The 14,671-nt window shown below is 45.8% G+C and overlaps 1 protein-coding gene across 1 annotated transcript in view; it reads right to left on the reverse strand.

Moving 5' to 3' along the window:
• LOC142191151 (uncharacterized) overlaps positions 1 to 14,671 on the reverse strand; it is a 1,229,165-nt gene that overhangs the window by 40,201 nt on the left and 1,174,293 nt on the right. The gene's annotated exons all lie outside the window — the stretch shown is intronic.

Consider the following 14,671-nt stretch of genomic DNA (forward strand, 5'->3'; position numbering starts at 1 on the left):
TGGAGAGAAGATGAGACAATGTAATCACTACACGGAATCCCATGGAATAAATAGAAGAGTTGAGTCCCATTATTATCACCACCTCCTACTTCTGACGTCGGCAGCGTGTAGCTCAGGAAGGAAGTGACTTGTTGTGGGCCGGCTTGGTGGGTATATAAGGTGTGTGATAGGCTGAACAGAATCTCATTGGGAGTATTTGACCAGTCTCAAGCGTACTGGCTGAGGGGTGTTCAGTGCTGCCCGGGGTGTTGCAACACAAATTGGATCTGGAAGAACCAAAACCTGATGCCGAACAGCCCAGGAGGCTCCAGCAGTTCTAGTAGAATGAGCCGCGCTACCCACTAAGGAGGGGAAGAAACCCTCAAGAAGGTGAGGAAGAGTCCAAAGATACGGAGCTGACACTTGTACAGATGACACTGACTTTCCCTGCAGCTTCAGTCACAACAAGTGATGGTTCGTCCATCGATCTCTTGGAACAGCCACAACTGTCACAGATAGATCTCCCACATGTCTGTCTGGACTACAATCTACTGGCCATAGAGGTGAAGACACTCGGCCCCTGATATTACCAGCACACTGGAACTAACTGTACAGTCCTCCCTGACCCTGACAGAAGAGGAAGTATTACAGCCTAGTACGCAACGTGCAACAACAAGTGACTAATGCAGAGGGGAAAGTGGCCAACGGGAATCTGTAGGTTTGTGACTTACTGAAATGAGCAGAATCTTACATGATGGTATAGAGGACGTAGAGAATGGGCCCCGCTGTAGGGACATGAGAGGAATGAGCGTCCCGGGGAACGTTCCATCCAGAGATCTAACACCGATACAGGGGCTTGTAAAAGTCTTCAGCCCCCTATAGAAATACTTTGTAGAGCCGCCTTTGGCTACAATTCCAGCTACAAGTCTTTTGGGCTCGGTCTCTACCAGCTTTGCACATCTAGAGAGGAGATTTCTGCCCCTTCTTCTTCTTCTTTGCAGCCAGATTGGATGGAGCGTCTGTGAGCAGCAATTTTCATGTCATGCCACAGATGCTCAATGGGATTTAGGTCTGGACTGTGACTGGGCCGTTCTAAGAGCGGAATATTCTGTGATCGAAACCATTCACTGGAGCTCGGGCTGGAGGTTTAGGGTCATTGCTGGAAGGGAAATCTCCTGCCCAGTCTCAAGAATATTGTAGGATCCAACAGGGCCACAAGGAAGACATTATAGTGTGTGGGGGCCACAGGGAGGACATTATAGTGTGTGTGGGTCACAAGGAGGACGTTATAGTATGTGGGGGCCACAAGGAGGACATTATAGTGTGTGGGGGCCACAAGGAGGACATTATAGTGAGTGAGGGCCACAAGGAGGACATTATAGTGTGTGGGGGCCACAAGGAGGACATTATAGTGTGTGGGGGCCACGAGGAGGACATTATAGTGTGTGTGGACCACAAGGAGGACATTATAGTGTGTGGGGGCCACAAGGAGGACATTATAGTGTGTGGGGACCACAAGGAGGACGTTACAGTGTGTGTGGGGGCCACAAGGAGGACATTATAGTGTGTGGGGGCCACAAGGAGAAAATTATAGTGTGTGGGAGCCACAAGGAGAACATTATAGTGTGTGGGGGCCACAAGGAGGATGTTACAGTGTGTGGGCCACGAGGAGGACATTATACTGTGTGGGGGCCATAAGGAGGACATTATAGTGTGTGGGGGCCACAAGGAGGACATTCTAGTGTGTGGGGGCAACAAGGAGGACATTATAGTGTGTGGGGGCCACAAGGAGGACATTATAGTGTGTGGGGGCCACGAGGAGGATGTTACAGTGTGTGGGGGCCACAAGGAGGACATTATATTGTGTGGGGGCCATAAGGAGGACGTTACAGTGTGTGTGGGCCACGAGGAGGGCGACTGAATGTATGAGAACAATAAAACCATAATATACCGAGCAATCTAAATGTGAAATTGCTTCATTTAAAAGCGATCGGAGAAATATAGGAGATTCACAGCAGCAGCGATTGTATCCGAACCCCTTGGGGAACAATAGTATTGTGTGTTTTAAGGAAACAAATTAAAGTGCGTGTGATGTTAACTTCAGTGGAGTAGCGCAGTGTTCTTCCTATCCATCGGTCTTCTTCCAATGAATGTATGAGAAGGGTCGTGACTAGAGTGGAGTTGCTCCTGGTAGGTATGATGGCACAGGAAGGGGCGTGGCCTCTCTGAGGAGGGCGGGGTTTCGTCCATCACTGCTCTGTGCTGTATAGAGGAAGCCGGAGCCGAGCACATGGAGATGGAGAACAGAAAGCAGAGAGGATTGTCTTGTGGTAATGGAGGATGGAACAAGATCAATAGGTTTGGTTTATATGGGAATGCATGTTGGATGAGGCTGAGGGGAGAGAGTGATGTAGTTACAAAGGACTGCATGTTTAAGGTGGTATAGGAGTCGTTGGCATGGAGGGAGACACGGCCCTTTGGTTGTTTCTGGCATCTAAGGGGGCGAGGGGATTTTTGGGGGTACTGCTGGCATCTAAGGGGGGAGGCAGTGTTGTCACTGCTCACTCTCCAACCCTGCAATAATCACTAGCACCAAACTGAAGCTCGTTGCTGTATGAAAAGGTTACCCACAATGCAGGGACTCCTTCAGAAAAAGAGGAGACCCTGCACTAGAAAGGGGCGAATCTTAAAGGGGCTCTATCACTGGGAAAAGTCATTTTTATCTAAACACATGCTTGAATAGGCTTTAGAATTGCTATTCCACACTTACCTTTTGTATGTAGATTGCCTCAGTGGTGTCTGAATAAGTCCGTTTTCATTCATATGCTAATGAGCCTCCAGCCAGCTCAGGAAGTTCCCAGCAGCCTCCTCTCTTCTATTATCTTCTATGTGTGAAGAAGTAAACAGGAAGCTGAGTCATCATCATCAGCAGCAGCCTGTGCATAGGAAACAACAGCAGAGGAGTGCACGATGTATCGTGCACCAGTCTAATTAGCATATGAATAAAAACGGACTTATTCAGAAACCACTGAGGCAATCTACATACAAAAGGTAAGTGTGGAATAGACTTTCTAAAGCCTATGCAAAAATGTGATTAGTTAAAAATGACTTTTCCCAGTGATAGAGCCCCTTTAAGACATTACTTGTCTGTGTGTCATAACCGAATGTAAACCCTTGACTGTGACTCCTGCACTTGGGTTTAGTTGTGGTCAGGTTATGACTGCAATTAACCCTTTCTAGAGCATGAGTTAGCAATTCTAACAAATGTTAGGGTCACTATACTCTCCCTGTATAGCAGGTGCAACCCTTAGGAAGATTAGGGCCGCTATTTGTATAGCAGGCTGTCTGTGTTCTCCCCCCCCCCCCTCCCCCATATATTCATTAATACAATGTGCCCCCCAAAGACCACCCAGTGTGCCTGGTGAGCTGTATTTACCACTAACTCCCCGAACTCCTGCAGACAGTGATTCCATCTAAGTAATTGACTTGCTGATTACACATGAAGGGGTTAATCACAAGCTTGATAGGACTGTGATTAAGGCCCCACATAACACCTGCATAAATAAAAAAACAGTTGGAAAACAGCAACGCATCGGGGTTCTTCCTGTAGTGCTTTGCACAGGTTTCCTCTGTGGACTTTCTGCTTCAATTATACCAATATGGAAGCCGCCGGTGTGTCCTGGGGTATAATTGGCATGCTGAGATTTCCAACACCATGACAGTTTTGGAAATTGCAGTGCTGCGCATCACAGCAGTAGCTACACTCACCACTACAGTTTGTACAGCACCGCAGATCTCCAGGGACCCCCCCCCCCCCTCCCGCACATCTAATACTGATGGCCTATCCTGAGGTACTATCCAGAGGATTGTTCTCTCTGCCCCTTTCAGTATGGAATCGGCTGACCCCATTATGTCAAGGGGGTCCGCTGGTGTCCCTGAGTAACCGCGGTTTTTCTTGCTCTTGATCATTCGGGTCACATGACGGATTTAAAAAACGTAGAACCTGGCGCACATGTGATGCTAGCTTTACTCTAGTAACCCCATCACATGAGAGGCCATGGCTGGTTTATTCCATGAGAGCAGGTAATACTAGACCAGGACAGGTAAGTGTGAGTGAGTTGATAGACTACACTGATAAACACTGGAGGTGATTTTTGTTTTTTCTTATTTTTAAAAAAATGGATAATGAGGATTGTACAGATGGTTCTATTTCACTAAAATATATATTGTTAAAAATGTGTATATATATATATATATATATATATATATATACAGTCCTATGAAAAAGTTTGGGCACCCCTATTAATCTTAATCATTTTTAGTTCTAAATATTTTGGTGTTTGCAGCAGCCATTTCAGTTTGATATATCTAATAACTGATGGACACAGTAATATTTCAGGATTGAAATGAGGTTTATTGTACTAACAGAAAATGCGCAATATGCATTAAACCAAAATTTGACCGGTGCAAAAGTATGGGCACCTCAACAGAAAAGTGACATTAATATTTAGTACATCCTCCTTTTGCAAAGATAACAGCCTCTAGTCGCTTCCTGTAGCTTTTAATCAGTTCCTAGATCCTGGATGAAGGGATTTTGGACCATTTCTTTCTACAAAACAATTCAAGTTCAGTTAAGTTTGATGGTCGCCGAACATGGACAGCCCGCTCTCAAATGATCTGAAAACAAAGATTGTTCAACATAGTTGTTCAGGGGAAGGAGACAAAACGTTGTCTCAGAGATTTAACCTGTCAGTTTCCACTGTGAGGAACATAGTAAGGAAATGGAAGACCACAGGGACAGTTCTTGTTAAGCCCAGAAGTGGCAGGCCAAGAAAAATATCAGAAAGGCAGAGAAGAAGAATGGTGAGAACAGTCCAGGACAATCCACAGACCACCTCCAAAGAGCTGCAGCATCATCTTGCTGCAGATGGTGTCACTGTGCATCGGTCAACTATACAGCGCACTTTGCACAAGGAGAAGCTGTATGGGAGAGTGATGAGAAAGAAGCCGTTTCTGCACGTACGCCACAAATAGAGTTGCCTGAGGTATGCAAAAGCACATTTGGAGAAGCCAACTTCATTTTGGAAACAAAGATTGAGTTGTTTGGTTATAAAAAAAGGCGTTATGCATGGCGTCCAAAAAGAAACAGCATTCCAAGAAAAACACATGCTACCCACTGTAAAATTTGGTGGAGGTTCCATCATGCTTTGGGGCTGTGTGGCCAATGCCGGCACCGGGAATCTTGTTAAAGTTGAGGGTCGCATGGATTCCACTCAGTATCAGCAGATTCTTGAGAATAATGTTCAAGAATCAGTGACGAAGTTGAAGTTACGCCGGGGATGGATATTTCAGCAAGACAATGATCCAAAACACTGCTCCAAATCCTCAGGCATTCATGCAGAGGAACAATTACAATGTTCTGGAATGGCCATCCCAGTCCCCAGACCTGAATATCATTGAACATCTGTGGGATGATTTGAAGCGGGCTGTCCATGCTCGGCGACCATCTAACTTAACTGAACTTGAATTGTTTGTCCAAAATACCTTTATCCAGGATCCAGGAACTGATTAAAAGCTACAGGAAGCGACTAGAGGCTGTTATCTTTGCAAAAGGAGGATCTACTAAATATTAATGTCACTTTTCTGTTGAGGTGCCCATACTTTTGCACCGGTCAAATTTTGGTTTAATGCATATTGCACATTTTCTGTTAGTACAATAAACCTCATTTCAATCCTGAAATATTACTGTGTCCATCAGTTATTAGATATATCAAACTGAAATGGCTGTTGCAAATACCAAAATATTTAGAACTAAAAATGATTAAGATTAATAGGGGTGCCCAAACTTTTTCATAGGACTGTATATATATTCTTTAGTAATATTACTGTAGTCGGAGCTAATTATAAGATATAGGCCCTATATCGACTAACCTGTACAGAATACACCCAGATCATGGACCTACCTATAGTAACTACAGAATACACCCAGACCATGAACCTACCTATAGTAACTACAGAATACATCCAGACCATGGACCTACCTATAGTAACTACAGAATACACCCAGACCATGGACCTACCTATAGTAACTACAGAATACACCCAGACCATGGACCTACCTATAGTAACTACAGAATACACCCAGACCATGGACCTACCTATAGTAACTACAGAGTATACCCAGACCATGGACCTACCTATAGTAACTACAGAATACACCCAGACCATGGACCTACCTATAGTAACTACAGAATACACCCAGACCATGAACCTACCTATAGTAACTACAGAGTACACCCAGACCATGAACCTACCTATAGTAACTACAGAATACACCCAGACCATGGACCTACCTATAGTAACTACAGAATACACAAAGACCATGGACCTACCTATAGTAACTACAGAATACACCCAGACCATGGACCTACCTATAGTAACTACAGAATACACCCAGACCATGAACCTACCCATAGTAACTACAGAATACACCCAGACCATGGACCTACCTATAGTAACTACAGAATACACCCAGACCATGGACCTACCTATAGTAACTACAAAATACACAGAGACCATGGACCTACCTATAGTAACTACAGAATACACCCAGACCATGGACCTACCTATAGTAACTACAGAATACACCCAGACCATGGACCTACCTATAGTAACTACAGAATACACCGAGACCATGGACCTACCTATAGTAACTACAGAATACAGACCATGGACCTACCTATAGTAACTACAAAATACACCGAGACCATGGACCTACCTATAGTAACTACTAGAGATGAGCGAACAGTAAAATATTGGATATTTGTTTTGAATAGCCGTTCAATATTGGACTATTCGAACGAATATCGAATCCCATTATAGTCTATGGGAGAAAATGCTTCGTTTCAGGGGATCCCACCATTCAACTCAGGAGGGTCACCAAGTCACTATGACACCTCAGCAAATGATGCCAACACCTCTGCAATGCAACTGGGACAGCAGAGGAAGCATGTCTGGGGGCATCTAACACACCAAAGTCCCTGTATTACCCCACTATCACAGCCTAACAACTAAACACTTTCCACATTCAAAAAAACCTCTATCAAAGTGGGGAAAATACTTGGAAACCTTCTTTACTCCCCAAATGGATGGACACAAACCCAAATTTAAGCTAAAGAAACATTAACAAGCACCCTTTTAAATCATGTTGCCCATGACAACCACAGATGGAATAGGCAATGGGAAATCCAACAGTACTGAACTGTCATTGTGTGTGTGTGTGATGTGGTAAGACCTTCCAAAATTCACTTTTCTAGCCCTTAACGTGACCCCTTCCAAATTAAGTTACAGGCCCTTAAGCTGAGCTACCAGCAGAGTTTTAGGCCCTTTGGGTGAGTAGAGTCTTGCACCAGCAGAGTGTTAGCCCCTTTAAAACTCTTTGCCCCTAAAACAGTGGTTCCCGAACCATCACTCTCATTGTGTTGGATTGATGCAGTGGATTGGACTGAGGATCCAGACATTGACCTTGATTTGGATTGTGAAATTGATAACATTTTGGCATCAAGTCCTGGGGGTAACTTTTATTTAGAGGGCCACAAAGGTGGATAATTGGCTGAAACCACTACTACCGGTAATGGTCCTCTAATATGGGACTCTACATTACCTCTACAGGGTTCTGATCAGGGGTTAATAGTCCAAACAACATGCTCTAGTACTTTAGATGTAGATCAGAAACCACTTTCCCTTCCGACAACAGATTTAACAAAGCTTCACCATCATCATCCCGCTGAGATGTTGAAAGTAATGGGATCCAGAATGAGGAGTTCATCACAAGGCTGACAGACCCAACTCCAAATGCTGTAGCACAAGCAACCAGCAGTCAGATTAAGATGGTCTCTTCTTCAAGTAAGACACAAGATTCTTTGGTGGCCTGCTTTGTCTCCCCGCCCCAATATTCCTGGAAGGAGTGCTGAAACTCCACCCTCCTCCTCCTCTGCCATTGAATCACCAACAGCTACTGGCGTGGAGAGACGTCAGCAGTCCGAGCTGAAGCTCATCAGCTTGGGGGACAGACAGCACACTGCCTCCGAGGTCAGGGATGCCATCCTGGCTGAGATGGCAATGTGTTTTTCCCTGCGGCACCTGGGGCCAGACATGTTTGTCATGTGTGATAATGGCAGAAACCTGGTAGCGGCTCTGGAGCTTGCCAGCCTGCAACACGTTCCATGCCTGGCCCACGTCTAACTTAGTGGCGCAACGTTTTTTGAAAACATACCCAAATGTACACGAGCTACTAGTGAAAGTGCGGCGCTTGTGCTCCCACTTTCGCAAGTGTACAGGAGCCACTGCTAGCCTCAAAACACTCCAGCTACACCTCCATCTGCCAGAACACCGGCTGTTGTGCGATGTCCCCACACGCTGAAACCCTAGATACCATATGTTGAGCAGGGTGTGTGAGCTGCAGAGACCTTTGATGGAGTTCCATCTCCAAAACCCAAGGGTTCATCAAAGTCAGCTCCCTCAGTTTCTGCACCATGAGTTTCCATGGGTGGCAGACTTATGTGAAATCCTATCCCATCCTTTCCACTGGACACGAAACATTAGCATGCGCTCATCACAATTTCGGATATGGCAGCTGCGTTAAACGGTGCAGGGTACAACACAGACCAGGGCCGAGCTGTGTTTATGTGCGGTTTGCAGTAAGGGGACAGTGAGCAATTGGAAGAGGAGTTGGTAGACGAGGAGGCCACCGACATGGACAGGGGTAATGTCTAGCGAGTAAAGCAGTGTAGATGTGGAGGGACGCTAAATCAACAAAAAAGGTGGCTAGAAGCAGAGGCATAGACTGGGGTCTAAAAAATTGGATTGAGGTGATATAGCCTGACTGAATTTCTGGGTCTCCCACCTAGGTTTTGGGGTTACACACCCTGGATATCTGGATTGAGTGTACATAGCCTGATCTAATTGCTCTGTATCCTTGTTTTGGGGTTACACAGCCTGAAAAGCTGCTTTGCAAGAAGTAACGGCACTGAATTGAAAAAAAAAAAAAAAAAAAATCAAGGCTTTTTCCAGCTCTATATGAACTAGTCACTGCTGTGGATTCTGGCTATGTTTCAGGCCCCCGCAGAATTCAAGGCTTTTTCCAGCTACATGAACTTGTAATTGTTGTGGATTGCTGCTATTTTTCAGGCCCCCCCCCCCCCAAAAAAAAATAAAAAAATTCAAGGCTTTTTCCAGCTCTATAGAAGAGAAGAGCTGTTGGTTTTCTTCTTTAGTTTTTCCCTGCCTATCTGAAGCTAATCTCTATCTATCCCTCAGCAGATGTCTTTCTCTTCCTATGTCTGACAGCAAAAATGGCGAATAGGGCGGCGGCCGTTCTTATAAATGGGAGGTCACATGTTTTTGGGAGCCAATGGGCTTTTTCAATTTTTTTTCACTGCCTCCGTTGTCGTAGTTCCCGTCCCACCTCCCCTGCACAGTTATTGGTACAAAAAACGCGCCAGGGAAGGTGGGAGGGGATACGAATTTTTACTGCGTATGCGGCCTGGTATTCGATTGTGAACGAATACATCGAACGCCATGATATTTGATCGAATACCTATTCGATCCAACGGCGTTTGCTCATCTCTAGTAACTACAGAATACACCCGGACCATGTCCCTCCCTATAGACTCCCCTCTGGCTGCTCCTGTACTGAGGGGAATAGATTGGGGCTTTCTGGGGCAGCTCCTGTAATCTCTCCATTCTAGTCACCTCAGTACTGAACAGTCTACATTGCAGTTGGTTCCAGCAGCTTCTCCCTCCAGCAACTCCAATCTAGAGCGGCCACTAGTGAGGAGACTGGAGCCGAGTTATAGGGGGAGGAGCGACCGGGAGCGACTGTATGAGAAGGGATGAGAGCGAGCACTTACCTCCTGGTAGATGATAAATCCTTGTGGGCTAAAGGACCTGTGATGACATCACGACCATGTGATCAGGCTCTGGTGTGGGCGGAGCTATTCAGGACAGTGCGGAGTTACACAGGAAGAGAAGTCTTCAGGGAAAGGAGACTGTGAGGTAAGATGGAGGGAAGAGACAGCAAGAGCGGGGAATGAGCAAGTCACACAAATGCAGTTTTTCTCAAATTCAACCAACTACTGAATTTTTTTCCAGCTTCACAGTTCATTGTACAGAATAATAAATGGCACCTTTAGGGCCCCTTCACGCGGTGTAAGCGCGCCGCTCATTTAGACATATTTACGCCGTATGAAGGGGCCCTTAGGGTAAGTTCACATGGTGGAAACCTTTTCTTCCGCGTGAACGCTCCGAGCAGCTAGCTGTGACGGGATGCCGCTGCACTGCCCGAATGAGTGGGCCTAATCAGGAGTGAGTCTCTCGCCGTGGGAAGAAAGGGCATGTCACTTCTTTTTCTTGCTAACGGGACAAAAAAAAGTGAGCCTTTTTTGCAGGTGGATTTTGAGGTGGATTATGTATTTATTTATTATGCTTACTTATATAGCAACACCATATTCCGCAGCGCTTTACAGATATTGTCAGTCACTGTCCTATATAGGGCTCACAATCTACAGTCCCTATCAGTATGTCTTTGGTGAGTGGGAGGAAACCCACAACACGGGGAGAACATACAAACTCCTTGCAGATGTTGCCCTTGGCAGGATTTGAACCTAGGACTCAGCGCTGCAAGGCTGCAGTGCTAACCACTGAGCCACCACTGGATTCCGCGTCAAAATCCGCCTGCAAGAAACTCTTTGTGAACCAGCCCTTATGAAGAACAATTTATCCTGCAAACATTAAAGGAATGGTCCAGGATAAAATGTAATTCCTACACTTATATAAACACCCCCCCCCCCCCGACTACTTTCTAAATTATAGAATTTATCAAAAATATATATTTACTAATATCCCTGGAGCGGTCATGTGACCACCGCAGGGACGTTTCTGGTGACTTTCCGGAAATGGAATGTCAGAACTACTCCCCCCTTCTCCCTCCATCCCTCCCTCTCTTCCTTCCAGATCTCCTCCTGCGGGATGACTCCTCCCTCTTTGCTGACAATCCACTTCTACTGCCCAGGCGTGGGAGCAATAGCCTCTGATGCTGTTGTTGTTGAGTCAGAAAAGAGGGAGGAGCTGTCTCGCTGGAGGAAGTCTGGAAGTAAAAGAGAGATAAGTATGATGGGGTGGGGGCTTTGGCCTAAGTTAGTTGGGAAGGTCTAGTAGTGGGCAGGATAACTAGAGAGACAGGGAGGGGGAGGTAGTGAAAGAGAGAGAGTGCGAGTCAGCCTACACATCCCATGATGCATTAGCTAAGGCCTGGTTCACATCTGTATCCGGTATTCCGTTCGTGGAGTCTGCTCGGGCCCCCCCTCCCCCAATGGAATATTGAACGCATTAAAAAGCAATGAGCAATAAAATCACACGAACTCCATAGGCTATAATCGGGTCCATGTACTTTCTGCACGAGTCATATGGAGAGAAAAGTGCTGCTTGTAGGATTTTTCTTTGCATTTTTCAAGCGGAATAGGGGACAGAGACCGCCCTCCACTATCAGTCATGCCTTAATGCGCAGGAGGGGAAATGAATCTCCCATTCTTGGGATAAGTGGGAGTCTCAGTGTTCAGACCCCATGATCAAGTATTTATCCTCTATACTATAGATGGTGGCCTCTATTGGGAAACAAGGTGGGAGAGACATTCCCTTTAAGATTTTTTTTATAGAGGGTTTTGATGACCAGGCCATCTTTTACTGTTCCATCATTCAATTATGATGGACGCCCCCAGTGCTGTTTGAGCTCTGCGAGAGAACTCATTTGCATACAGACGAAAACCATGATTTCTACCGAATGGCGGCGACGAGAAGACATCTAAAGGTAGGAGAAGAATAGCCTTTCTTAAGGCTATTCCTACGTGTAATCGAGAAAAAATTTGATTTTAATGATAGAATACCTTTAATTGAAACAGGCAACATGGTGTGAATACAGCCCAGCCGACACCCTGAATATCTGGATTGAGCGTACATGGCCTGACCTAATTGCCCTGTATCCTTGTTTTGGGGTTACACAGCCTGAAAAGCTGCTTTGCACGTATATAGCAAGAAGTAACTGCAGTGGATTGCTGCAATTTTTCAAGAAGCAACAAAATTCAAGTTTTTTTTCCAGCTATATGAACTTGTAATTGCTGTGGATTGCTGCTATTTTTCAGGCCTCCCCAAAAAAATTCAAAGCTTTTTCCAGCTATATGAACTTGTAATTGCTGTGGATTCTGGCTATGTTTCAGGCCCCCCCAAAAAAATTCAAGGCTTTTTCCAGCTATATGAACTTGTAATTGCTGTGGATTGCTGCTATGTTTCAGGCCCCCCCAAAAAAGCTTTGAATACAGCCCAGCCGACACACGTTACAGCAGCTTGTGCTCCAGGGGTTTTCTCTGCGGTCTTCTCACCAAGCGGGCGAGCCTTCACTCTTCATATTGATGAGCTTTAGGTTCCCATGACCCCGTTGCTGGTTCATTGGTTGTCCTTCCTTGGAACACTTTTGGTAGGTAATAAGTAAAATATACCATGAACACCCCACAAGACCAGCCATATTGGAGATTGCTCCCCTCCCCCAATAATCTGGTCACCACAGTTTGGTCCACGTCAGTGTGTGTCTTTACTCTATTTTTTTCTTGCTTCGAACACACTGGGAAATTCATCAACCCCTTGTGCTTATGAGAAAAAAAAAAGTTGCAAAACTCTGGGTTTGCAATATTTTTTTAAAACAGTTTTTGTGCAAATAGCCTCTTTTACGCCACTATTAGCACTTTCTGGAAAGGAGGCAGGGTACAGATAGGTCATCAATATTATAGCAGCGGTATGACACCGGGCCTCCTCACGTATCAGTGGTAGGACACCGGGCCCCTCCCCCTCACATATCGGCGATATGACACTGACCCCAACTCACAAATCAGCTGATCACATGGCCTGGTTACAGTTCACTCCTATTCAAGTGACTGAGGCTGAGCTGCAATTCCAAGAACAGCCTGGACACAGTAAAAGGTGAGGAGACAAAAAACAGCATTTCTGATAGAGAGTTTTTGCTTTTTCTATGGCAGCCATCTCACTGTATAAATAACATTATATTACAATCTAGTGGGCTAAAAGACTTGTTCACCCGGCTACTAGAATACATCTGGTCATAGCTCTTCACCCAGCGCTCTGTCAGCTTTCCCAAACTGTGCCCCGGGTGAAGAGTTATCGATACCGGTACTGTAGCTCTTCACAGTCAGAAGGGTGTTTCTGACAGTCTGTCAGGAACGTCCTTCTTCACATCAGTGCCTATAGCACTGTACAGTGTGAGCGGAGAGGAACGCCCCCTCCCTCTTCTCACAGTACTCATCCATAGACAAATATTATCAGGAGGGGAGGGGGGCGTTATTATATATAGAAGGAGCAAGGAAGAAAGATCTAAGGTACATACACATCACACACACAGCTCTGCTACATACACATGACATCACACACACACACAGCTCTGCTATATACACATCACACACACACAGCTCTGCTACATACACATGACATCACACACACACACAGCTCTGCTACATACACGTCACACACAGACTGCTCTGCAGAGATTTCCAATATATGGTCATGTGATTCTGTGACTCCTCCCACATAGGTGACATCATCACAGGTCCTTTAGCTCACTAGGATTTAGTATCTTCTGCACAGACAAAGGCATAACAGCAGGACCTGATCATGTGACTCCTTGACTCCTCCCACACCTATGACATCATCACAGGTCCTGTGAGCAGACGGCTGCTGTACCCGAGGAGGTAAGTGCTCGCTCTCAGCCCTTCTCATACATTCAGTGGCCCCCACACACTATAATGTCCTCCCTGTGGCCCCCACACACTATAATGTCCTCCTCGGGGCCCCACACACTATAATGGCCTCCTCATGACCCACACACACTATAATGTCCTCCTTGTGGCCCCCACACACTATAATGTCCTCCTTGTGGCCCCCACACACTATAATGTCCTCCTCAGGGCCCCCACACTATAATGTCCTCCTCGGGGCCCCCACACACTATAATATCCTCCCTGTGGCCCACACACACTATAACAGTGGTTCTTAACCTTGTTTGAGGTACCGAACCCTTCTCTAGTGATAAATCAAATATGATTTTTTTCCAAATTCAAGACATAGGTATATGTTTTTTTACTGGTACACAAAATGAACCGTTTATAGGGCCTAGGGTTTGATTGAACCCTGGTTAAGAACCACTGCACTATAATGTCCTTCTCGTGGCCCCCACACACTATAATGTCCTACAGATAACTTTTTGTTGCACGTTGCGTACTAGGCTGTAATACTTCCTCTTCTGTCAGGGTCAGGGAGGACTGTACAGTTAGTTCCAGTGTGCTGGTAATATCAGGGGCCGAGTGTCTTCACCTCTATGGCCAGTAGATTGTAGTCCAGACAGAAATGTGGGAGATCTATCTGTGACAGTTGTGGCTGTTCCAAGAGATCAATGGACGAACCATCACTTGTTGTGACTGAAGCTGCAGAGAAAGTCAGTGTCATCTTTACAAGTGTCAGCTCCGTATCTTTGGACTCTTCCTCACCTTCTTGAGGGTTTCTTCCCCTCCTTAGTGGGTAGCACGGCTCATTCTACTAGAGCTGCTGGAGCCTCCTGGGCTGTTCGGCATCA

Source organism: Leptodactylus fuscus, chromosome 1 (assembly GCF_031893055.1).
Source record: "Leptodactylus fuscus isolate aLepFus1 chromosome 1, aLepFus1.hap2, whole genome shotgun sequence".
Classification (NCBI taxonomy): Eukaryota; Metazoa; Chordata; class Amphibia; order Anura; family Leptodactylidae; genus Leptodactylus; species Leptodactylus fuscus.